Here is a 23,603-nt window from a genome sequence, read left to right on the forward strand (position 1 = left end):
ACAGTGCCCTGTTACAGCACAGGCACATTTTATGCTGCCGTCTGGTGGCCAAAATTGAGTAATACCATTTAAAAACATCAAAATGATTTTTTCTGGTAATTGCAATACTTATATTCGGCCAGGAGATGGTAGCAAGAAAATAGAAAAAATATTTTCCCACGGTTATTAGGATAATTCACAAGGTAAATTTATTGTATATTTGTTTGTCTGTGTGTATGTTTCACTACACTTTGGGGACAATTTTATCAAATGCGACCTATGCAAACCCACACACACACACAGTGCCCAGTTACAGCGCGCACACACAGCGCCCATTTAGAGCACACACACCCACACACTGTGCGCTGTTACAGCCCACACACACACACACACACACTGTGCGCTGTTACAGCCCACACACACACACACAGCACCCACTTAGAGCAAACACACACAGAGACCCCGGTTAGAGCTCACACACAGAGTGCCCAGTTACAGCGCGTGCACACACACACAGTCCCCACATGTAGTACACACACACACACACACAGTGCCCTGTTACAGCACACACAAACACACACTATCCACATAGAGCCCTGTTACAGCACATACACACACACAGTGCCCACTTAGAACGCGAACACACACACACACAGCGCCCACTTAGAACGCGAACACACACACACACACAGTGCCCACTTAGAGCGCGAACACACACACACACAGTGCCCACTTAGAGCGCGAACACACACACACACAATGCCCACTTAGAGCAAACACACACACAGTGCCCACTTAGAGCAAACACACACAGACCCCGGTTAGTGCTCACACACACTCACGCAGTGCCCTGTTACAGCACGCAAACACACATAGAGCACACACACAGAGTGCCCAGTTACAGCGCGTACACACGTGTGTACACACACACACACACACACACAGCGCCCACTTAGAGCACACACACATACACAGAGCCCCCGGTCAGAGCTCACACACACTGACACAGTGCCCCATTACAGCATACACACACAAACACACAGAGCCCCCGGTTAGAGCTCACGCACACTAACACAGTGCCCCATTACAGCACACACACACACACCCAGTGCCCAGTTACAGCGCGCACACACACACACACACACAAACACACCCAGGCACAGCCCCCGCAGCCAAAAGGGCACGAGCCCCAGAGAACCATAGGCAACAGGCAGCCGACCCCGCGAGGGTGACGGCCGCTCCCGCACGGGCCAGGGCCCCAGGACCCCAGGCGGCCGGGAGCCGACCGGCCCCCGGCAGAGAGCCCCACCCGCGCCGGAGAGGCCCGAGCCCCCCCCCAGGCCACCACCCGGGGAGGAGGGACAGCAACCATGCCAAGGAGGCAGCCGCGGCCAGGAAGGAGCAGCTAGCCCCGGACCCAGGCCCACACCGCCCACACAGACACCTCGCAGACACACCTCTCAGCCATACACATAGACCATACACCCACTCACACAACAGACACATACACAGAGACAAAAAGACATAAGCCCATCCACTCCGGACCGCCCTACGCCATGCGGGGGAACGGATGCCACCCCCCAGCGCCAGCCGCAACCTCAGGGCGCCGCCAGCCGGACGACTACTCGAGTGCCCCCTCACCATCGCGGGCAGGGAGCAGGGGTGTAGGAAGACCCGCCCACGCTCCTCCCCTGTGTGAGAGGTGAAGTGTTGGATGCATGTGTTGGTGATTGTGAGTGTATGTGGTGTACGGGATGAGTATGACTGTTGAGAAACTTAAGATGGATTTAAAATTGACGGGGGAAGCGAGGAGGAGCGCTGCTTGCAAACAGCTCTCCTCCCCATCACCCCCCCCCCCCCCCGAAGGGCAGCCCACACTCAGTCACCCACTCATTCGACGACAAAAAAGTGGCAGACCAGCCCTGGCTCGAGACATGCCACCCCTCAAACAGCGCAGGCTGGCCCCCCAGACATGGACCAACCCACCCCCCCTGGCAGCGCCCCGGAGGGAGCACAGGCCACCCCCGCGCAGGAAAAGTTTTTTATACCTTTAAACATTAACAAAAACCGCTAATGTCTTTTCTTTAAAATTTTCAAGTCTATTTCTGTCTGGTTTTTCGCGATAAGTTGCGTGAACGCCTGAGTTAGTGTGTTTTGGGGGCTTGGATACACATCGAGGTCCTGACAGAAATAATTATGTCTGCTTTCACAGACCTAAAGTTAAACTCTAAAGCCCATCGGCGTGTGTGTGTGTGTGCTTGTGCACATGAGCACAAGCACATGGTTCAATGTAACTGTAGCAGCTTATTCCATTCATTCATTGTGCACATACACACATATATGCTATGTCTAGATCTCCTGGGGAAATCAAGAGTGTTGCCCACAAACATTGTTCAGCTTTTGGCCTAACATGGTCCTTACGTGTTTTAAAGTTGCGTGAAGTGGAGTGAGGAGCATTCTGAACATCAAACTATTTTAAGATAAATTGTCTGTAACAGGAAATTTAGTTTCTCAATTTATTTCTTATATATTATTTTGTTAATTATTGCGTTCAAAGTTTTGTAGTAAACGGTGATATTGTTATCAATTTGGTGATAATGCGAGCCAAACATTTCTCAAAAATGACATTTGCATAAGTAAAACATTCTGAAATTATATTTCTATTTTATTCTGCTGCTGCTTACATGTTTACATCTCTGTCTCTCTCTCTCTCCAGGACAGTGAAAGTAGGACTATTTACCCTTGTTTATGTAGCTGTAGGATGGCCATAATATAGTTTCAATCCGATATCGATGTAATGCTTGTCTGTGATGATTGGTTAACATATTGATTGGTGTATTAATATAGCCGGAGAGTAATAAAACCCATTGCAATCAAGTATACAGTGCCTTATAAAAGTATTCAGTTATCATAATTTTACTCAATTACAAAGGATAGTTAAACGTTTTCCAAATGAGCATTTTATTGCATTTCCAAAGGCACTGTAAGTTATTTCTGTGCCAACATTAAAATTAAATAAACTTATGATTTAATGTTGATATGAGATGACAAATTATTCACAAATGATACAGAGGTGCCACTCATTTCCACATACAGTAACTCATCACAATTGGGTGCCACTGTGCTTTTTAATGAAAAGCTGATAAAACTTAAAATGTGGTTCGGTCATGTGTGTAGTGTGTGTGTAGACAAGGAAACAAAGGCATAGTAGCTGTTATTTTTTTATTCCAAAGTCATCCAATTTGCTATTTTCCTTACATACCCACCCATTCACTCACTCACTCACTGACCCACTCATTCACTCACTCACTCACCCCCCCACCCACCCATTCACACACCCAAGTCTTCCGCAAGGTGTTTGCAGAACTCGCTGCAGAACCCAGGCTGTGTGTCCTCGCTAAAGAATCCCTGAAGTTCCCCTCGTCTTCCACGCCCAATGTAGCCTATGGGACAATAAATAATAAGCAAGCATACTTAGTATCAAAACAGAGCAACAATGTTTTTCATTGCATACTTTCAAGAAAATATTCAGGACCTGACACATAAATTGTTCTGGTGACTTTTTTTTGCAACCACTGACTTCAGCAACAATCGTCAACATTCTTACACAGTATGCATACCTGGTAAGCTGTTCTTATAAGTCTCTAGACAGTGCTGGCAGCATTCCAGGCGATACAATCGTCGGAATTGTGCTTGATAGGCCGCACTGTACAGTTTCCATGGGACTACACCTGTAGGTTTCAAATTTAAGAATGATTCATTAGAGTAAAATCCCTTGTTAATGGGAATACAAACATCCCAACTCAAAGGGTATTCAAATATCATAATATGTTTTATACTTACTGTCAAGCCACTGAAAATGCGCTCGGGCACGGAATGTTTCCCTTCCGACTAAGTCCCAAAAAAAGGTGACAAACAAGTGACAGCTTTAAAAAAGCTTTGTCACCCTCGAACAGGACTACTTCTAAAAGGATATCCTCCAGGACGTCGAGGGGGATCTGTGAAAGAAATCATACAAGCACGCAAATATTATTTTACAATAGTTCTGTAATATAACAAAAACAGACAAAAATAGCATGACTTCTACATTCCAACTCCAACTGCTTAAAATGAAGCTCATTGTTTTCACATTTTTGTAGGGTACAGCACAGTAAGCACAGAGAAAAAAAGAGAAAAACAGCAGGTTCAGCTGTAAGATCAGCTACATAAATACCTGTTCAATGGAGATGGAACCCATTCCTCCTCCTCTACCATCTGTGCTTTCAACACGTTGAATTCTCCTAAAAGAAATTATATTGTCACAACTATTGTAAAACTATGACATATTGTAATGGTATCACATAGAGTTGACTCCACCTGAGGGCACAGGTGTAAAACAATTTGATCACGTTGGGCACCAGACCTGGAAAAAGGCAGTCATGATACTACCAGCTTGTCAGACTGAAAGGCTTATATGCATATGGGTCAGAACAATGCATCAGAGTGATAAATATTACAGCATCAACTTTGTAAGGTGTATCAATCCCCACTAGGGTTGTAACGGTATACCGGTATGGCGGTTTATTGTGATATTGACATGTACGATTATCATATCATGCACATTTGCCTATCCGCGGTTTGGAAAAAAAAAAAAAGAAACCAGATCTCACCTGCGCTGCTGTGTATATGCAACTTCTTTCCGCTTTACTGCTTAGACTCCACCCATAAATGCACAGCGGCGAAAATGTCCGATAGTGGCTGCAAATTCTAATCTCTATTTCCCGCCGAAAAAAAATTAAAATCTGCAGTACGGGAATATTTTGGGTATCCGAAAAATGATCGTGGGGTGGAGATCCAGTTTGCAAGAAACGTGGACGAAGAGTGGTCGCAAAAGGAGGAAATACGTCGAACATGTTCTCCCATATTCGCGAACACCATCCCTCCGTGAAGATAAAGGTAAGTTCCATTTATAACTTAAAGCCGTATTATTTCTGTGATGCAGAGGGTGTGGAAGTAAAATTGGACATTAGTAGGCCCAGGAGAGGAGGCATATTGGGTCTGTTATGTCTTAGGCCTTAGGCCAGAAGAGATTGTTTTGAATACTGTGTGACCTCGCTTTGTGATAGCTGCCTGCAGTTGGCTCCGCAGAAGCTCGGACCTTGGAGGGGCAGACAGTGGAGCAAAGGGGGGGAGAAACCACTTGCAGGAAGAGACTCGAAGCTGCCCCAACTGGTGCACAAAGAGTTAAATACCTTGGCCATGTGTTGACAAGTGAGGGAAGGTCATTAGGACCAGACCGAGTGGCATCCATACAGGAGATGCCCAAACCAAGGACTAAACAGCAATTGCTTTCAGTCCTAGGCATGATTGGCTATTGCAGGCCTTGGATTCAGGACTATGCACAGAGGTCACAGCCCTTGGTTGATTTGACAATTGGACTAGGACTGACAGACAGACTGACGTGGACGACTGAAGCCGAAGACGCCCTAATTGATTTAAAGCAGGCGTTAATGTCAGCCCCAGCTTTGGGAGTGCCTGACTATCAAAAGCCATTTGTGCAATATGTGGACGAAAAAAAAAGGGTTCATGACTTCAGTCCTGACTCAGTATCACGGGGGGAGGTGCAAACCGGTTGCATACTACTCAAAGCGTTTGGACTCGGTGGCTCGAGCATTACCACCTTGCCTTCGAGCGGTGGCTGCAACAGCTGAGGCAGTGATGGCGTGTGCAGATCTAGTGCAGCTGCATCCACTGACACTTCGAGTTCCCCATGCAGTGCACGCGATCCTGACACAGGCCAGGACATCTCATTTGACGCCTGCACGATCAGTGCATTATCAGAATGTTTTGCTAACACTGGCAAATGTGACTGTGGAAAGGTGCTCTGCTTTAAATCCAGCGACCCTCCTTCCCACGGGGGTGGACGGAGAACCGCATGATTGTTTGCAGGTCATCGACTGTGGGTGCAGACCTAGGCCGGATCTGACTGACATCCCACTGGAAGGAGGCAACATCCTGTTTGTTGATGGGAGTTCTTTGCGGCTGGAGGATGGATCGCCAGCGACCTCCTATGCTGTGGTGCGAGATGGATCACTTGTGGACGGGGGGCAGCTGCCTAGACATTGGTCCGCTCAGGCGGCTAAGCTGTTTGCACTGCAACAGGCCTGCAAACTGCCTGAAGGACAGAAAGTCACTATCTACACAGACTCAAGATACACCTTCGGGGTGTGTCACGATCATGGTGCATTGTGGAAGCAGAGAGGTTTTCGCACCAGCACTGGAAAATCCATTCAGCATCATCAATTAGTGGAGCAATTGTTGGACGCTCTCATGCTACCCGAACAGGTGGCAATAGTGAAGTGCCTGGCCCACACAAAGCGGACTGATAAAATCAGTCAGGGGAATGATCTCGCAGACCAGTGGGCTAAAAGTTTAGCTAGAGACTCCGCTGGGTTTGGGAATAAGGTTTTGCTAGCAATGGATGTTGATAAACTATGCACTGATAATGACCTTGTTTTGATTCAAACAGGTGCTACAGAGGGTGAGCTCCGCGGATGGAAACGGAGCGGTGCACGGTGTGATGGGAAAGGCGTGTGGCGACATTCTGGGACTAACCGACCTTATCTTCCTAGATCTGCATATCCAGGAATGGCCGAAGCCATTCATGGCCTGGATCATGTGTCTCGTGACGGGATGGTAGCAGCTGTGACTCGGGTGTGGCATGCCCCTGGGTTTGCCGCAGCTGCTGCCCAATTCTGCGGGAGGTGTATGGTGTGCATGAAATTCAATGTGGGGAAGGGCATCCCAACCGACCTGGCAGTGACCCCGAGTCCCCAAAGCCCGTTTGATCACCTGCAGATGGATTTCATTGAGCTAACGCCGTGCAGGGGATACAAGTATTGTTTGGTGATTGTAGATCTGTTTTCCAGGTGGGTGGAGGCATTCCCTTGCCTTGCCGTCGCCCTGATGCTCTGAGTGTGGCTAAATGTCTGCTGAAAGAGGTGATTCCGCGGTGGGGCATCCCATCTAAAATCACCACAGACAATGGTCCTGCGTTTGTCGCAGAGACCCTGACTAAATTGTCCCATTGGATGCAGGGAACTCTGAAACTGAAATTGGCAAAAATTTCAGAGACGACTGGCCTGCCCTGGGTTGATGCCCTGCCCCTGGCTTTGTTATTCATGCGAGCCAGGACACACCACCAAACGGGGTTGGCTCCTTTTGAAGTGTTGACAGGAAGGCCAATGCGTGTTTTGTCTCCCTCGCAATATGTCACACTGGAAACCGTGGCTGGGGATTTGCTGACTTATCTTACAGGTTTGCGGCAAGCAATAGGTGCAGCCTGGGACCAGGTTCGTGCCCATTGGAGGACTCCAGAGGGAGAACCACTACGAGCTGTGACACCGCTTGACCCAGGGAGCTGGGTGTTGGTTCGTGACTTGAGGAGAAAGAGATGGAACACGCCGAGATGGAGGGGACCACACCGGGTGCTGATGGTGACCCCTCACGCAGTGAAAGTGGAGGGAATCGACGCCTGGGTCCATTGGGTCCACTGCAGATGCGTGTCTGACCCTGGTGGTTCTTTCAAGACTGGCCCCTGAGAGGGTCACAACTGTGTTGCCTTTTTATGATAACTATTTTTATTGTGACTGTTCTTTTTGGGATTGATGCTATAATGTTTTGGAGAACCGCTTTTACTTGTAGTGTTGCTGCTAATCTTTTTGCTGCTTAGGTGTTGCTCTAGTGTTCTGTCTTCCCATGATCCATACGGGGATGATCCTCTCCTCCCGGCCTGGCTCTTCGACCCACAACCCCAGGTCGTCATCGATATGACCAGCAACGCCGACTCTGCTGGTGACTCGTGGTCCATCCAACCGCTGCCAGCGCCCGTCGCCCCGCTGCGCTATTGTCCGGAGTTTTACTACACTGTGTACTCTGGTTCTGTGTGAACAGCGTGGATTTCGCGTGTTCAAAAGGGGGGAGTGTGGAAGTAAAATTGGACATTAGTAGGCCCAGGAGAGGAGGCATATTGGGTCTGTTATGTCTTAGGCCTTAGGCCAGAAGAGATTGTTTTGAATACTGTGTGACCTCGCTTTGTGATAGCTGCCTGCAGTTGGCTCCGCAGAAGCTCGGACCTTGGAGGGGCAGACAGTGGAGCAAAGGGGGGGAGAAACCACTTGCAGGAAGAGACTCGAAGCTGCCCCAACTGGTGCACAAAGAGTTATAGCTTAATAGAATAGTAGTAGTCAATATATAATATGTTATATGCAATTGATCGCATCATGTTAATCATACTTATGTTAATCATACTAATCATATGTTAACCATGTATTTCCAGTGATTCAGAGACAATATGTCAATGTGTTAATCATTAATCAAACATTAACAGTGATTCAATGTCATATAATTAATATCTATATACATATCTCATGTAGAGTCTAGAAGCCGAGGCTGTCTCCAGTAAGTTGCGTACAATGGGTGGATTTTACCTTGCTACCAAGGTGAACCAATGGAGCGGGAGAATTGTGTTTGTTTTACGTTTCAGCTTAGTTTGTTGATGTTTCATGACCAATCAGGACTTAGAAGGCCTGGTAGTTATGTTTTATCTACTGGTTGCTCTGTGTGCCGGGGGTGACTTGGTACCAAGCGCCAGAGTGTGATGGGAGCGCTTTGCTGAACTTGCTGGAATAAAAGAGATTTTCTTTACTCACCAACCTAAGAGGTCCAGACTTTTATTCTAAGTCCTTGATTTATAATTTTTCTACCACAAGGGAATCCCGGAATCCAGTCATGTAATTGGAGTCAATTACAGTATAATTCAGATGCCACGTAAAATGTCCGATTTGATAGATAGATGGATGAATAAATCAAAATATAGCTGTGCAGCAAATTAAATCGCGATGTGCGTCTGTGAATATACAGCGCAAAAAGGCTGCCGCTTGCTCATTGACCAACTACCCCCCCCCCCACACACAGCGGCACAGATGATTATTTTGTCCTCCAGGTTCGTGTGCCGGCCCCCATAGAATCCCTCCCGGCGCCCTCCCAACTTCATCCCTTATCGTCTCCGCTCGCCCATCCTCTAGAAAACCGCTTTATTAAGATTATTTTTGTTTTACTCCAAGTCCGTGTGCCGCCCCGGGCGGCTGCCCCGTTCGCCCATGCCTAAAACCGCCACTGCATGATGGTCATGGTTTTTAAAGCCTCTGCTGTCTCACTCACTATGTGAAGACGTGAACACATGAACATATCCAGAGCTACTCTCAAGAGAACACTTAATGATCATTTTATAATTTTATTTAAAAGAATAATCATCAAATACACTAACTGAAAACTCATAGGTGTTTAGTACAAGTGGACACATTCTCTCACCTCAGCGGTCAAGATTGAGCCCTGAAAATCTCAACATGCTTACATTTCTTCATCATAACCTGACCTGAAAAAAAGCAAAGAAATGCATGCTGCTATGATAATCTCAGGAAAATATTAACAAACATGACCCTGCACATATTGCTCTCCCATATATGCTGTTAAAGAGGAAGGACAGTTTGATTTATTCTTGTCTAATATAAAGAGAAATAACTTATTCCTTATTTTGTTCAAATGGGAGATGCGCAGCTTTATTTTATTTATTTCTCCCCCAAAAGTTAGACTCATACTTCCATAAGTTTTTTTTATTTTCATTAAAAAAAAGTTTGTTACAATAAACCATGTTCAACCAAAAAACATCTCTCTTTTTATTCATTTAAGGGTCATTGTAGCTGATGATTATACTAATAATGATAGTTTAATACCGTATACCACGAAACCGTGATATTTTCTGAGACGATTATCATACCGTGAAAATCTCATACCGTTACAACCCTAATCCCCACCTTCAGATCAGATCACTAAGACCAATTAATCTGACTCCATTAAATTATGCTGCTGTTTGTAATAGGGTCAGTGGTGGCCTAATGGTTAGGGAAGTGCACTTGTAATCGAAAGGTGCCACTGAAGTACCCTGAGCAAGGTACCACCCCCAAGCACTGCTCTCCTCTGCAATGTCATGGTGTCATATAGGTTAAATGCAGAGTACACATTTTGTTGTTGTGCACTGTGTGCTGTGGTGTGTCAATGACAACTAATCACTTCACTTATATGCCATGCACTACGAGGCATCACAGAAAATATTTAAAAAGTATGACACAAAAGGAATTGTATTACTGATTAATGAATAGTTTGTTTCCAAGTTATAAATAATATAATAACCGATACATTAGATGTTAAAAGTTATAACACCCATAAACAATGACAACTGTATTACATGAAATGGTTGCCAATTGTTAAATGGCTTCCAATTAAACCGAACAAATGTAACATGTTATCAAAAATTAAGCTTATCAGGTACTATAGATAATTATTTTAAATGGGACCAGATGCACACAGAGGTACCCTAAGGCAGATTCAGCTATACCGTCATACCTCGCAGGTTCCTCAATCTCATTACACTCGCTGGCCTCTCCTGGCACATAACAGCTCGTTGTCCTAAGAGGCAGTATTGGCTACGTGTCAGGAGCAGTCTGAATGTATATTAAACAGCTTCATTTCAGTAGCTAGGTGTATATACCTTGCAGGTGACATGTTTTCCAAAAAACAAAAGACACCACCATCTCCGAAGCTGCGGGATGTCATGCTAACAGACGGAAGACAAAGTTGAGAATGCAGTTTAAATTCTTACTAGACAAATACCCCTACGAAAGTCAGAATTTGGGTTATTACCTGTTTGAAGTCAAATGGCCAGCCCAGTGCCATGTATAATGCGTACTGAAATATACAATTAAGAATATCAAAAATACTAGTGTGTGTGACTGATATTGACCATTCAGAATTTTTGACTGAAGTATACATAACTGGACTATCTACATCGCAAAATGCTTCATTTACACACAAAGCTTGTGCCAACAGAACACCCCATAATGGCAAGTTATAATTTAAAAGATTATCATGAAAACACCACAGTCATCAACCTCCATCTGGGCTGGAATGTCCTATCCAATAAATCATTTTAAGAATGGTTAACATACCACCAATTAACAAGGAATAAAGAAAGAAAAACATGGGTGTATGTACCTTTTTTTTGATGATCTTCCAGTGCCCTGGGATTAGCCGTGTTGCAATTGAGCTTTAAAAGATGCAACATGAAATTGATCATTTAAAAATTATTTGATGTTCCAACAGCGATAAAGAAAACGATTTGACAAATATACCTCAACTGACATTTAAACGAAATTATAAGGATCCCATGACATCTTCTGTATGAACAAGTGGCTAATGAATGTGTAGCACTTGGAGAACATCTAATGATGGATGATCATGAAAACATGTAGGTGCCAACAAGTTAGGACCAACACATTTACCACCTTGGAAATTTGCGACTAAAAGAGCCCATGCGGCAATCAATCAAATGAGTCAATCAATATATAAACAAACAAACAAATACGGAGGAACAAAACATAAAACATGCACCTCTGAGTCTCTGATTTCCGATCGGGCACTTGTGTGCTCCAGATGTGGTGGTCCCCAGCAGTCATCACTGCACACTGGTAGATCTCCTGTCATACATATCAAACCATGCATGAAAATATTAACCAAATAAGTGTTTCACCACATTTCTGTGATACTGAGCCATCTTATGAAGCATATAACACTTTCTTAGGGTGGCTGAAGGTTGGTATACATTTAGCTGCAGATCAAGTACCCACTGCAAACATACATAAGTATACATATTCTAAAAAACATGGATGTGTTAAGGTTTTTATTAAGTTGTACAACCAGGCCCTCAAAAAATATATATTGTCTTCATACCAGGGGATGCTGCAGTTGTCATACCATGAGCTGGTGCTGCTGTTGTTGTTTGTGCTTGTTCGGCTGGTGCTTCAGCTGGTGCTGCAAAAAAGCACATTTTAAACCAAATGATTTAGAATGAGTTAATCGGTTGTACTGCATGCATTTCTCATCAACGCTATGCTGTCTAGCATTTCTGACAGATTTGTAAGTTATAGCTTTATGATCTTTCAAATTGCAAAATAAACATGAGGAATCACCTACAATTAAAAGACAAATATAACTTCACGGCACCGGACAGCAAAATTACATAAACATGACATAAACATGACATTACCACTAATAATTTAGAATGAGGGTGGAATACATACCCAAAACTGTCTGACCATTGGAATTTAACTGTATGTCCACTCCTTTGCCCAATCTCTTCTTCATGCTTTCTATAGTTCTTGAATTTCTAGCATTGTTGTAGTGATACAAAATATTTTGCATCAAAAAGACATGCGATGAGGGAGTCATCATGTCGAGAAAATGATTGTTTTGCTTCATTTCTTGTTGAAGTCTCGTTACCAGGTCCATCCGTGAGCCTTTGGGGTCTATGCCACACTGTCGGCACAGAGCACGCACAGCTTCCATCTATAATGAACATTAGTATAGTTGGTCTAGCGTGGTTCAAAAACACACATCTTTGACAAAACTGACAAAAATTGACTTAAGTTCAGTACCTTGAGCTTAAGAAGTTCATCAGTCAGTCGGTCCTCTGTGGTTAAACTCAGATTCCTCCTTTGCACTACAAGCAGAATACACTTTTTTGTATTCAGTGTTGAGTACAACATCCCTATCTCTTGTGTGAGGACCAATCCACGGAGCCCAGCTATGGTAACTGGGATGGACGACAAATGGGTTTGACTTGTTGCCTTTAAATGATGTTAGAAAATATTATTAACATAACAGTACATTATTCCACGATAAACAAAGTAAATGCTAGAATACTGTCATCCCACCTAGAACATTGTGCGGACTGTACTTACTTGGGACCAACCCACGGCTGATCATTTCAAGGGAAACCATCTCCCAGAAATTTTCAACACTTACCTTTCCATCAAAAGTCTGAGATGGTTCCTCAGTGCTGCTCACTAAGGAAAGCAAGACTTAAGTAAGCATGTTCCAAACAGTCATAGCTGGATATGTGGTGCTTGAAACAATGTAAGACTAAGAAAATGAATAACTGTGTTCACTTACCAGGCATGCGAAAAACGCCCTTCTCATGAAGGTCCATCACAACAGATACTGGATGATAACCACACGATACACAAGCATATGTGTAACCGAGGTCTGACAGTGCTTCAAAGCTTAAATAAGCCTGCAGGACCCTTTCCCTGGATGGATAGGTTTTACCAGAGGTCTTCTCCAACACATCCATGGCACTCCCTACTGCCTGATGAGTCTGTGAAATTGATGTATGACATTTAAAGGCTTTACAATATATTATTTTGATAAAGTATTCGTAATTGTTTTAAATGATTAAAACAACAGAACATGGTTCCTACCTGAAGTGTATTGCGTAGAAAATGGCACATGTATATGGACAGAAGTGTGTGGTCATCGAAATTGTGGACACCATCAGTCCACTCCTGGTATCGATATGCCATACCACACCTGTAGCACCATTTTCTGTACACTGAAATTCCTAATGGACACAAGCACCAGTAAATGTTACACATTTATCTTTCACCATTTTACACTGTGACATGTCTCTATACTTTGCACAGTACTAAAAGCCAGTGTATGAAATTATCTCAGTAAGCATACAAGTGTGAATTGCTGGGAAGGAGGCTAAGCTGCTGATAGTGGAAGTCATGGCTACACTGACATTTACAGTACATGTAGTGAGTAATGAAATGTTAAAATATCGATAATAAATATTTAAATAAAGAGAGAACATACCTTCTATGACATCAGTGATTGTTAGGATTTTAGCCTTAGATGTAATCAGCACAGGTTCGCTTAGAGGAGTGGGCTCTAAACATTCTGAGCAAAAGGTTTCTGATGGTATGAAGTGCACAGGGAAATGAATGGTCTTGACCACGTCTGAGGGGAAAATCGCAGGCAGTTTCTTCTTATGAAAAATGTATTGAACCATCCGCGACAGATTTTTTGCCTTCAGGTGGGTATGGAGCTCCTTCTTCTAGGTCAAAACTTTCCATGTCAATTGGAAAATGTTCTGTGATGTTCTCCTCCATACTTCTGGTTTTTCTGAAGAGTGCCTGGTCTGTTTCAAATAAATGCCACTTGGCAACATATTTAGGTATGCATGACTGCCTTGGGTTCGCGCAAGGACAATGCCATGAAATGATTTTAGAATTGTACCTTACCACCACTCTGCCAAGCCGGCTGTAATAGGAGATAGTTGACTCGTATACAGAAATGTGCTTTTTGGAGGGGGGTCCACGCACAGTCACCAGACAGGACAACGGGACTCCTGCATCATTTGCTTCTCTCTGACGTACCAAACACCTTTCCTTTTTGTCTTCCCCAAACCACTTGTCATGTACCATCACCTGCAAAACATCCTCTGTAAGTGATGGAGTGTCCATTTTGGCTGGAGGGCAGTACACGAGGGACTGAATGTGGTGGCACTCAAATGGACGAAGGTTTGACCTCTCTGCAAACTCTGCATTAATTCTGCAGATATCCAGCTCACACATTGTTTTTTGGTCAGGACCCCATGTCCTTTTAATGACACGTACTGGTGTGCTGGGTGCTATAAAAGACTTTGCTACTGCAAACACTCCATTTGTGTAATCAACACACTGAGCACTGAGGTGGTTCTGTGCCGTAATGTCCATTTTGATGGGAGTGTTCTTCGAAGATGTATCCGTAGGTTCCGTCTATTAAGGATTAGGCCACAGCTAGTACAGTTCACTGTTTTCTGCTTTCTTTGGGTGAGGGGGTGGTAGTGCTGGTGCTGCTGAGGAGCCAGGATCAGAGGAACATGAAGAAAGTGAGGGGTGGAGGATGGGGACTGGGGGAGGGGGACATGCAGCTTCAGAAGCAGTAAAGGAGGGAGCAGGAGAGGCGGGAGGTGACTGATGCGCTTCCGTTGTGGTTGGCTTGGTTTCACTGATGCATTGGGATACATGATGTTTAAACTGGTCTTTGCGTATTATTGTTTGGCTGCAATAAAGACAATGAAAGTGTCCTGTGGGTCTGCAATAATTGTTGCATTTGCTGATGAAGAAACCTGCAAGACGGCAACATGAAGACCAAAGCTATCAACAGAAAAGAAAGGTATACACAGAACGGGACTGGGGGAGTGAGGTCAGGAGTAGCTGATCAGAAAGTTACAGTGTCAAACAAAACACAAACATAGGTAAATTAGCTTACCAATATTCACATGACTTCAGGGACTCCCACTAAGGAACTCCACATCATTTTGTCTATCTTGATTGTAAGAAGTGCATTCTACATTTAAGCATGTGTATGTTTTAAAACCACCAAAATCAATAGACCAATAAACATCATTAGGAATTACCTCTATGCTGTACCGCATGTCTCACGTGGCTCTGAATGTGTGTTGTAAATTTGAATTGTTGGTCAGTTGCATAAGTGCAGCATGGGCATCTGAACACACCATCTAGGCAAAACCTTGTTGCATCAGGACTGGCCTGTAAATGCGTTGGATGCTTTAAAACATAAACAATAAAACATTGTGTAAACTTACTGTTACTCTGAGGTGCACGCTCATTCTAACAACATAACATGCATGCAGAAGTAATGCAGCTTGTAAGGTTATCAGCTGTGATATCGATAAAATATCTTATATAGCATTCATATCATCAGCATTAACTTGAGTATCCTGAGCATCATAATATAGCCTAAACATCTGCATAATTAACAATCATAATATACTATTTTTACATAAATACCATTCAGGTTGTTGGTGTAATTTAATAATATATCGGTCACATACTCCATAACTCTTAAAGCAATTCGGTCATCATAATCAGAAAAACTCAAAAGCACCTGTCATAGTCTGTTTTCTACATATGCATTTGATAAATATTTTGCAATATTGTCATATAATTTTTAGGACATAAGGCCCAGACCTGCGGTCCCCGAAACAAAAGAGAAACAACCTAGCAGCAAAACGTACCGTCTGCGTTTTCTAGTGTTACGCCCTAAAACAAAACATATATACATGATTTATTTATTCAAATTTCATTTTAGTCTATTCAATGTGTTACCCTTCTCATGATCTGAATCTAAGGGCATTTCAAGTCCCAAACTTTTAACTAGAGACACAATATTTAAGTAGAGGCATACCCAAGCGAAACAAGAGAAAATGTGAAACAGGCACAACTACTTTAGCCCAAGTTTTTAAAAATGAGAAAAAGCCGTAATCAGTTTAACAGTTTTATTTCAAAGTCAAAGAGAAAAAAAACACTTCACCAAAGGCGAAGATCCATCGATAGCGGCTCTGGGTCCCGTCAGTGTAGCACAAAGCTAGCGTGATCTAGGCTGCCATTATCCAAGGAGCAGGGCCAGGCGCGTGCGACCAGTTTAAACAATGCGGGCCAAATAACTGCCTTATGGGATGCGAAGCTTGCGCATGCGCACTGACGCAGACGCGCATTTCAAAATGGCGGCAGCAGCAACAAACGCGAAAGATCTATCTACCTGTATTTTCTTAGTTTTATTCTAAACAAGATGCCCCGATTTCATTTAAATACATTTAATAGCTGTAGGAACTAGTGAGCGGTATTTAGCAACATGCTATGTTAGAATAATGCCATCAAACGTGTCTGTTAAGCATATCACAGCGGACATGCACGGAGGAAACATGGGGTAGAATCAAACAGGCCACAGGCTTTGAGATAGGCTGGCTTCCCAAGCTATTGCCTCCACTTAGCCCGAATGTCATAGACCCCCCCACATCCTGACAGAAAGATGTATTTAGTTGTATTTTGTTATCAGGGTGATCGTCCGTTCGCAGGCCACTTTGGCCATATGGTGTAGTCAAACCGTCGCGGATGTTTACCCGAAACCGGGGCATCAAACAAAGAATAAGGATTCCTTGGACAACCCATTTCAAAATATGGCAGCAACAAACGGAGTGCCCAGTTATTTCAAATAAACCATGACGTTTTTTTAAAGTATTGAAGCACTTTTCTACCAATGTGAATAATAAAGTAAACATTTTAGACCAAAAAAAATCAACGAATAACGCTGGTAATTCGTTGTCAAAATGACCGTACGGCATTAGCCCAGAAGAGGGGTGGCAATTTGCATATGTGAAAGCCTATGTGAATGACACACAGGTGCCAAACTTTTAACTAGAGACACAATATTTAAGTAGAGGCATACCCAAGCGAAACAAGAGAAAATGTGAAACAAGCACAACTATTTTAGGGGTGAGGGTAAAATGCGGACCGTTTACAAACAGCGGATTCCGTGTTTAATGGTGTTGAGCCAATGTTTTCTAGCCATTTAAGAAAGGCAGCAAAGGTTTTTTTATACCTTTAAACATTAACAAAAACCGCTAATGTCTTTTCTTTAAAATTTTCAAGTCTATTTCTGTCTGGTTTTTCGCGATAAGTTGCGTGAACGCCTGAGTTAGTGTGTTTTTGGGGCTTGGATACACATCGAGGTCCTGACAGAAATAATTATGTCTGCTTTCACAGACTTAAAGTTAAACTCTAAAGCCCATCGGCGTGTCTGTGTGTGTGTGTGTGTGTGTGTGTGTGCTTGTGCACATGAGCACAAGCACATGGTTCAATGTAACTGTAGCAGCTTATTCCATTCATTCATTGTGCACATACACACATACACTCACCTAAAGGATTATTAGGAACACCATACTAATATGGTGTTTGACCCCCTTTCGCCTTCAGAACTGCCTTAATTCTACGTGGCATTGATTCAACAAGGTGCTGAAAGCATTCTTTAGAAATGTTGGCCCATTTAGAAATGTTGGCCCATGTTGGCCCCTTTAGAAATTTTGATAGGATAGCATCTTGCAGTTGATGGAGATTTGTGGGATGCACATCCAGGGCACGAAGCTCCCGTTCCACCACATCCCGAAGATGCTCTATTGGGTTGAGATCTGGTGACTGTTGGGGCCATTGTAGTACAGTGAACTCATTGTCATGTTCAAGAAATCAATTTGAAATGATTCGAGCTTTGTGACATGGTGCATTATCCTCCTGGAAGTAGCCATCAGAGGTTGGGTACATGGTGGTCATAAAGGGATGGACATGGTCAGAAACAATGCTCAGGTAGGCCGTGGCATTTAAACGATGCCCAATTGGCACTAAGGGGCCCAAAGTGTGCCAAGAAAACATCCCCCACACCATTACACCACCAGCAGCAGCCTGCACAGTGGTAACAAGGCATGATGGATCCATGTTCTCATTCTGTTTACGCCAAATTCTGACTCTACCATTTGAATGTCTCAACAGAAATCGAGACTCATCAGACCAGGCAACATTTTTCCAGTCTTCAACTGTCCAATTTTGGTGAGCTCGTGCAAATTGTAGCCTCTTTTTCCTATTTGTAGTGGAGATGAGTGGTACCCGGTGGGGTCTTCTGCTGTTGTAGCCCATCCACCTCAAGGTTGTGCGTGTTGTGGCTTCACAAGTGCTTTGCTGGATACCTCGGTTGTAACGAGTGGTTATTTCAGCCAAAGTTGCTCTTCTATCAGCTTGAATCAGTCGGACCATTCTCCTCTGACCTCTAGCATCAACAAGGCATTTTCGCCCACAGGACTGCCGCATACTGGATGTTTTTCCCTTTGCACACCATTCTTTGTAAACCCTAGAAATGGTTGTGCGTGAAAATCCCAGTAACTGAGCAGATTGTGAAATACTCAGACCGGCCCGTCTGGCACCAACAACCATGCCACGCTCAAAATTGCTTAAATCACCTTTCTTTCCCATTCTGACATTCAGTTTGGAGTTCAGGAGATTGTCTTGACCAGGACCACACCCCTAAATGCATTGAAGCAACTGCCATGTGATTGGTTGATTCAGGGCTGTAGACTAACTTTTTGCACTGGTTGCACTGGTGCGCCTAACTTTTTTTCTTAGGTGCACCAGCACAAAAGTTAGGTGCACCCAAATTTTCAACCGCATCACATTTAACACCGCAGTTTTACAAGTTCACTTTATTTATTTATTTATTTGTTTGTTTGTTTGTTTTTTAATCGCTGTCCATATAGGCAATATTGACTTGTAAATGATTAACTAACAATCTGGTCAATATAAAGTTCTTTATTTGAAGGCAAGCACAATTCTACAAGAAAGGTAACTTACTGAAAAAGTGTTGGTGCTTAAAGTGCTTTACTGAGCTGAAATTTAAACTTAAAAAATCTCAAGATAAATTACCTAAAAAGAAAATCTAAATTAAGTGTTTTAAGGGCTTCAAACTGAACATCTCATGGCTCAATGTCTTATGGACTATCCTCCATTGCAGTCACATGCCCCTCGGATGACCAACTCCTGTAGTTTGGCCTTCTTGATCTTTGGCCTTGACTAAACCAGCTGGCCACACTCTCTCTAGCATCAAAATCTTCCAGACTTGGCCCCTCTACACTGATTCTTATCAGATCTTCCACTGTGTCTGAATGAAGGGATGCTCTAGTGTCTGATTTGATCCTCTTCTGTGCAGAGAACCCTCTCTCACAAACTGCAGCTGAGACAGGGAGGACCAGCATAATATGTACAAGGTGCAGGATGTTCTGAGAAAAAAAAATACATTCAAGAATTTATTTAAGCAATGTGTGTACGATAGCAAAACTGACACAATCTTACAAGAACATTAACAAAAACTGACCTTGTACTCTGAACAGTAGGGCTCTCTGGTCAACATGAGCTCCCAAAGGCTGAGGTGGGTCTTGTCTTTGAACATCCTGGCAATTAACAGCTTCAAGCCTACAAACTTCTTTTGCAAGCTCAGTGATTACACCATTTCTGAAAATGATGATTACACAGCTAATCAGTGTTCACATGAACAAAATATCTACCAACAGCACACATAATATTGTAGTAATCCACCAGCTACCTTCTCAGGACTGTGGAGAAGTGATCCAATAGAAATGCAAGGTCATCAGCACCATGGTCCACTAAGTCCTCTTGGTTCTCTGGCCAGCTATCATGATTGAAAATTTTGAAGCATTTGACAGCCTTAGTTGTGTCAGACTCAGAAGCACTCTCCCCTGTTGTAAGAACAAATACATTTTAGTAAATGAGTAACAATATTTCTTATCTACATGTGTTTATAAGACAGGTGACTACACTTGCCTAGGAGGCTACTGAATCTTGCTTTCAGATGTTTTACAGTGGATTTGATTGTTGCATCCATTACTCCTGCCAGCTTTGATGCCTCTCCTTTGAGTGTTATTGTCTGTGTGTTGCATAAACCATAAATAGAGATTGTGAGTTAGATATTAGAAATATTTGTAAAAATGGACTGTTCTAGGAGACAAAACCATACATATACCTGGAATTTGTAGATTGCCATTTCACCCTCATCCTGCTGTTGCCTTCTCTGCAGCCTCATGTCAGCCAGGAACTCTGACAGTTGTCCATTAGGCTTGGGTCTCACAACCATTGCCTCTGTGGTCACCAGCAGTTTTTCAAGGCCGCAAACTGCCTGTTTAGATATAACAGTGCAGTATTATTAACACAGCTGAAGATGACCACAAACACAATTCAAATTTACACATCCCACATTCATCTCCCTTACCTGAGGTAGGATGATCTCATTCCTCTGAAGTAGGAGGCTAAACATACTAATGCCACTGAACACGTCTGCAATAAAATGGCAAAAGGCCACAAAAGTGGCATCTTCCATTGATTTCTTAACCTGTATCATACAACAGTAAAAAATAGTCACATAGAACACTGATGAACTAAATTCCTAAAAAAAAATAAAATGAAAGGAATATTCTGAAAGAATGCACTGGCCTTTGTAGCTCAGCCTGCAATGTCTGCATTGGCAGAGGAGCCTGCCAAATGGTCCACATGGTAGTACACAGCAGTGAACTGTCCTGGTTTAAGAAAGGTCTCCAGGGCCCTTGAAACATGTGGGAGCCACCTTGTCCCCTTCACCCCACTGGGCATCAGCACATTTACCCCCAAGTCAGCCCCAACGACCCTGAGCTCTCTCATTGATTTTGGGCTGAAATGGTAGGTCTTCCAAATTAAATGTAGAAGGTCGTACAATTGCCCCATCATTGGATTGTCCCTCTGCACTGACAACATTGCCAATTCCAATCTGAAAAGATAGTCAAATTTTAAATTTAGATACATCTACATTTAAATGAAAAAAACTCACAGTGACTTTAGGGTGTCAGTCATACCTTATCTTCTAGTCTTACCTGTGAGGCATACAGTGGAAAGGCACAATATGGTCACCTGCCTCTTGCTGCAGAAGTGCTATGACACCCCCTTTGCTGCCCAAATTAACAGCAGCACCATCAGCACCCAGAGCAATGATTTTCTCCAGCCAGTTACTGCACTGGTCCCCAAGAGCAGCAAATGCTTTCTTTGAGGCAGCATAAATTCCTAATTAAACAAATAAAAACGATAATACCATTTACTACCCAGATCAAGAGTTTATAATGCAGTCTATTTATTTATTTTTTCATTTTTAAGTATAAGAATATTATGGTTAATGCAGTAACGAGACGGTAGGCATATTATTGACATAGGCTCCATGACATGACATGGCTTACCTTGGGCATGAGCATGCTCGACCTCAATGTGTCCAATAAGTAAGTATATTCACCGGTCTTCCTCTCCTCAAGATACGACCGTACACAATGACGCATTCCTTTGTGGCGATATCTGTGTCTCCGTCGATCAGGAATGCCATGTACGCACTGTTCGCAATTTGCACAGACGTCTTTTTTTTCAATGTATCTGCGATGACTCCTATAAATTGGGCGCACGCGACACCATTGCTGTACGTCAGGTTTACGTTCAAGCCATTTTTCTTCATAAGAATTATTTTGGACTTGAATTTAGTGAAGGGAAGTTCTTCTTTTGCAATATTGTAGGCAACGTTAAACTTAATTATCATCTTGGCCTCGTCTGATGATCTGTTCGCTGCTGCCTGCCGCTGAAAGGCAGCGGGGAGAGGGGACACTTGAGCAGTGCATTTATCGCGGCATGTAATGTGTTTTATAGATGCATTGTGCTTTTTCAGCGTTTCAATTCTAAATGTATTAGAACCAGTCACAAATGCACTACTGCCGGCCATGGTCTTCCCACACTCTTTACAGTAAATACAGTGCATTATATTATCGGCTTTACTGTATCTTAGCCAGGGAAACTGGTCAAGCCACTCTTTTCGAAATGTATACACTTTACCCCTTTTAATTTCAGTGGGCTCGGACTCGATCGTATGTGGCTCATTATCTAATGCCGTCTCCGGACCAGGGCTTGCTATAACTTGGGAGGTTGATGGCTCCGTGTCAGAGCATTGGTTATGATTTTCGGACGGATCAGGCCCTAACTTAACATTCTTAACGAAAAAGCTGTCAATCGTTCTTTTCATCTTCTCTCATAATCCGCGGCTACATCCACTGTTTACCTGATGGGATACTCACCTCTCTCTGTCTGACTACATCACATGCATTTTCAAACGTACACACACGTACAGGAATATCTGGACCACGGCCAATCAGAGGGGGGGCGGGATCCGCCCTTCACTATCTCTGATTGGTTTAGACCACGATATGGGCCTAATGTGTGTCTGTTGTTGAACAACAGGGAGACTTTAAGAGTCACGGAGTTTCGTTTTTTTTCCCCCTCGAATGGCTGGTCGCACCGGTGCAACCTTTGATTTTTTTAGTCACACCATTGAGAAATTAGGTCGCACTCTAGAGCCCTGTGATTAGATAATTGCATTAATGAGAAATTGAACAGGTGTTCCTAATAATCCTTTAGGTGAGTGTATATGCTATGTCGAGATCTCCTGGGGAAATCAAGAGTGTTGCCCACAAACATTGTTCAGCTTTTGGCCTAACATGGTCCTTACGTGTTTTAAAGTTGCGTGAAGTGGAGTAAGGAGCATTCTGAACATCAAACTATTTTAAGATAAATTGTCTATAACAGGAAATTTAGTTTCTCAATTTATTTCTTATATATTATTTTGTTAATTATTGAGTTCAAAGTTTTGTAGTAAATGGTGATATTGCCATCAATTTGGTGATAATGTGAGCCAAACATTTCTCGAAAATGACATTTGCATAAGTAAAACATTCTGAAATTATATTTCTATTTTATTCTGCTGCTGCTTAGATGTTAACATCTATCTCTCTCTCTCTCTCTCTCACTCTCACTCTCTCCAGGACAGTGAAAGTATAGCTTACAAGCCGCTGTATCCTGGTGTACCTCTTTCAAAAGGAGAAAATACAGTATATTGATGTCCAGTCTGTTACGACATATTTTAACCAGTGAATCCCTGATTCACTTATTAGAAATGTTTAACATAATGTTGCCTGATCTTATCCCATCTTCACATTACCTTTTCCACGAAGAATTTGCAAGTTCATCAAAATGTAAAGTTCACTTTTATTGTGAAATCTGTCTAAAATACCTTGGCATTAGACTGTGGGCGTATCCGTTGTTCTGATTGGTCGAGGGATTTTTGGCCAATTGGTATCAAAGATGCTTATGCCACGTGTTGCCAAGTATACCTGGCTGCAGCCAGCAGGAGGGCCTACCCTACGTCACCCCACGAGTCTACCTGAGTGCTGCCGCTGACCATGTCCATCACTTTATGACCGCAGCCTACCTGAGTGCTGCTGCTGA

At 43.3% G+C, this 23,603-nt stretch overlaps 3 long non-coding RNA genes across 3 annotated transcripts; all 3 read right to left on the bottom strand.

Annotated features, from left to right (window-relative positions):
* Positions 1-3,310: 3,310 nt before the first annotated feature.
* LOC140578127 (uncharacterized) lies at positions 3,311-3,967 on the bottom strand. Its single transcript, XR_011982145.1, has 3 exons — positions 3,823-3,967; positions 3,600-3,710; positions 3,311-3,422 (listed from the first exon to the last, which is right to left on the bottom strand). It is a non-coding gene; the product is annotated as an uncharacterized lncRNA (long non-coding RNA).
* A 7,497-nt stretch (positions 3,968-11,464) lies between these two features.
* On the bottom strand, positions 11,465-12,460 carry LOC140578121 (uncharacterized). Its single transcript, XR_011982139.1, has 3 exons — positions 12,156-12,460; positions 11,806-11,886; positions 11,465-11,552 (listed from the first exon to the last, which is right to left on the bottom strand). It is a non-coding gene; the product is annotated as an uncharacterized lncRNA (long non-coding RNA).
* Positions 12,461-19,677: 7,217 nt separating this feature from the next.
* On the bottom strand, positions 19,678-20,489 carry LOC140578122 (uncharacterized). The gene is made up of 4 exons (XR_011982140.1): positions 20,284-20,489; positions 20,085-20,187; positions 19,846-19,999; positions 19,678-19,754 (listed from the first exon to the last, which is right to left on the bottom strand). It is a non-coding gene; the product is annotated as an uncharacterized lncRNA (long non-coding RNA).
* Between the last annotated feature and the right edge of the window lie 3,114 nt (positions 20,490-23,603).

This window comes from Paramormyrops kingsleyae, chromosome 13, assembly GCF_048594095.1.
Source record: "Paramormyrops kingsleyae isolate MSU_618 chromosome 13, PKINGS_0.4, whole genome shotgun sequence".
NCBI lineage: Eukaryota > Metazoa > Chordata > Actinopteri > Osteoglossiformes > Mormyridae > Paramormyrops > Paramormyrops kingsleyae.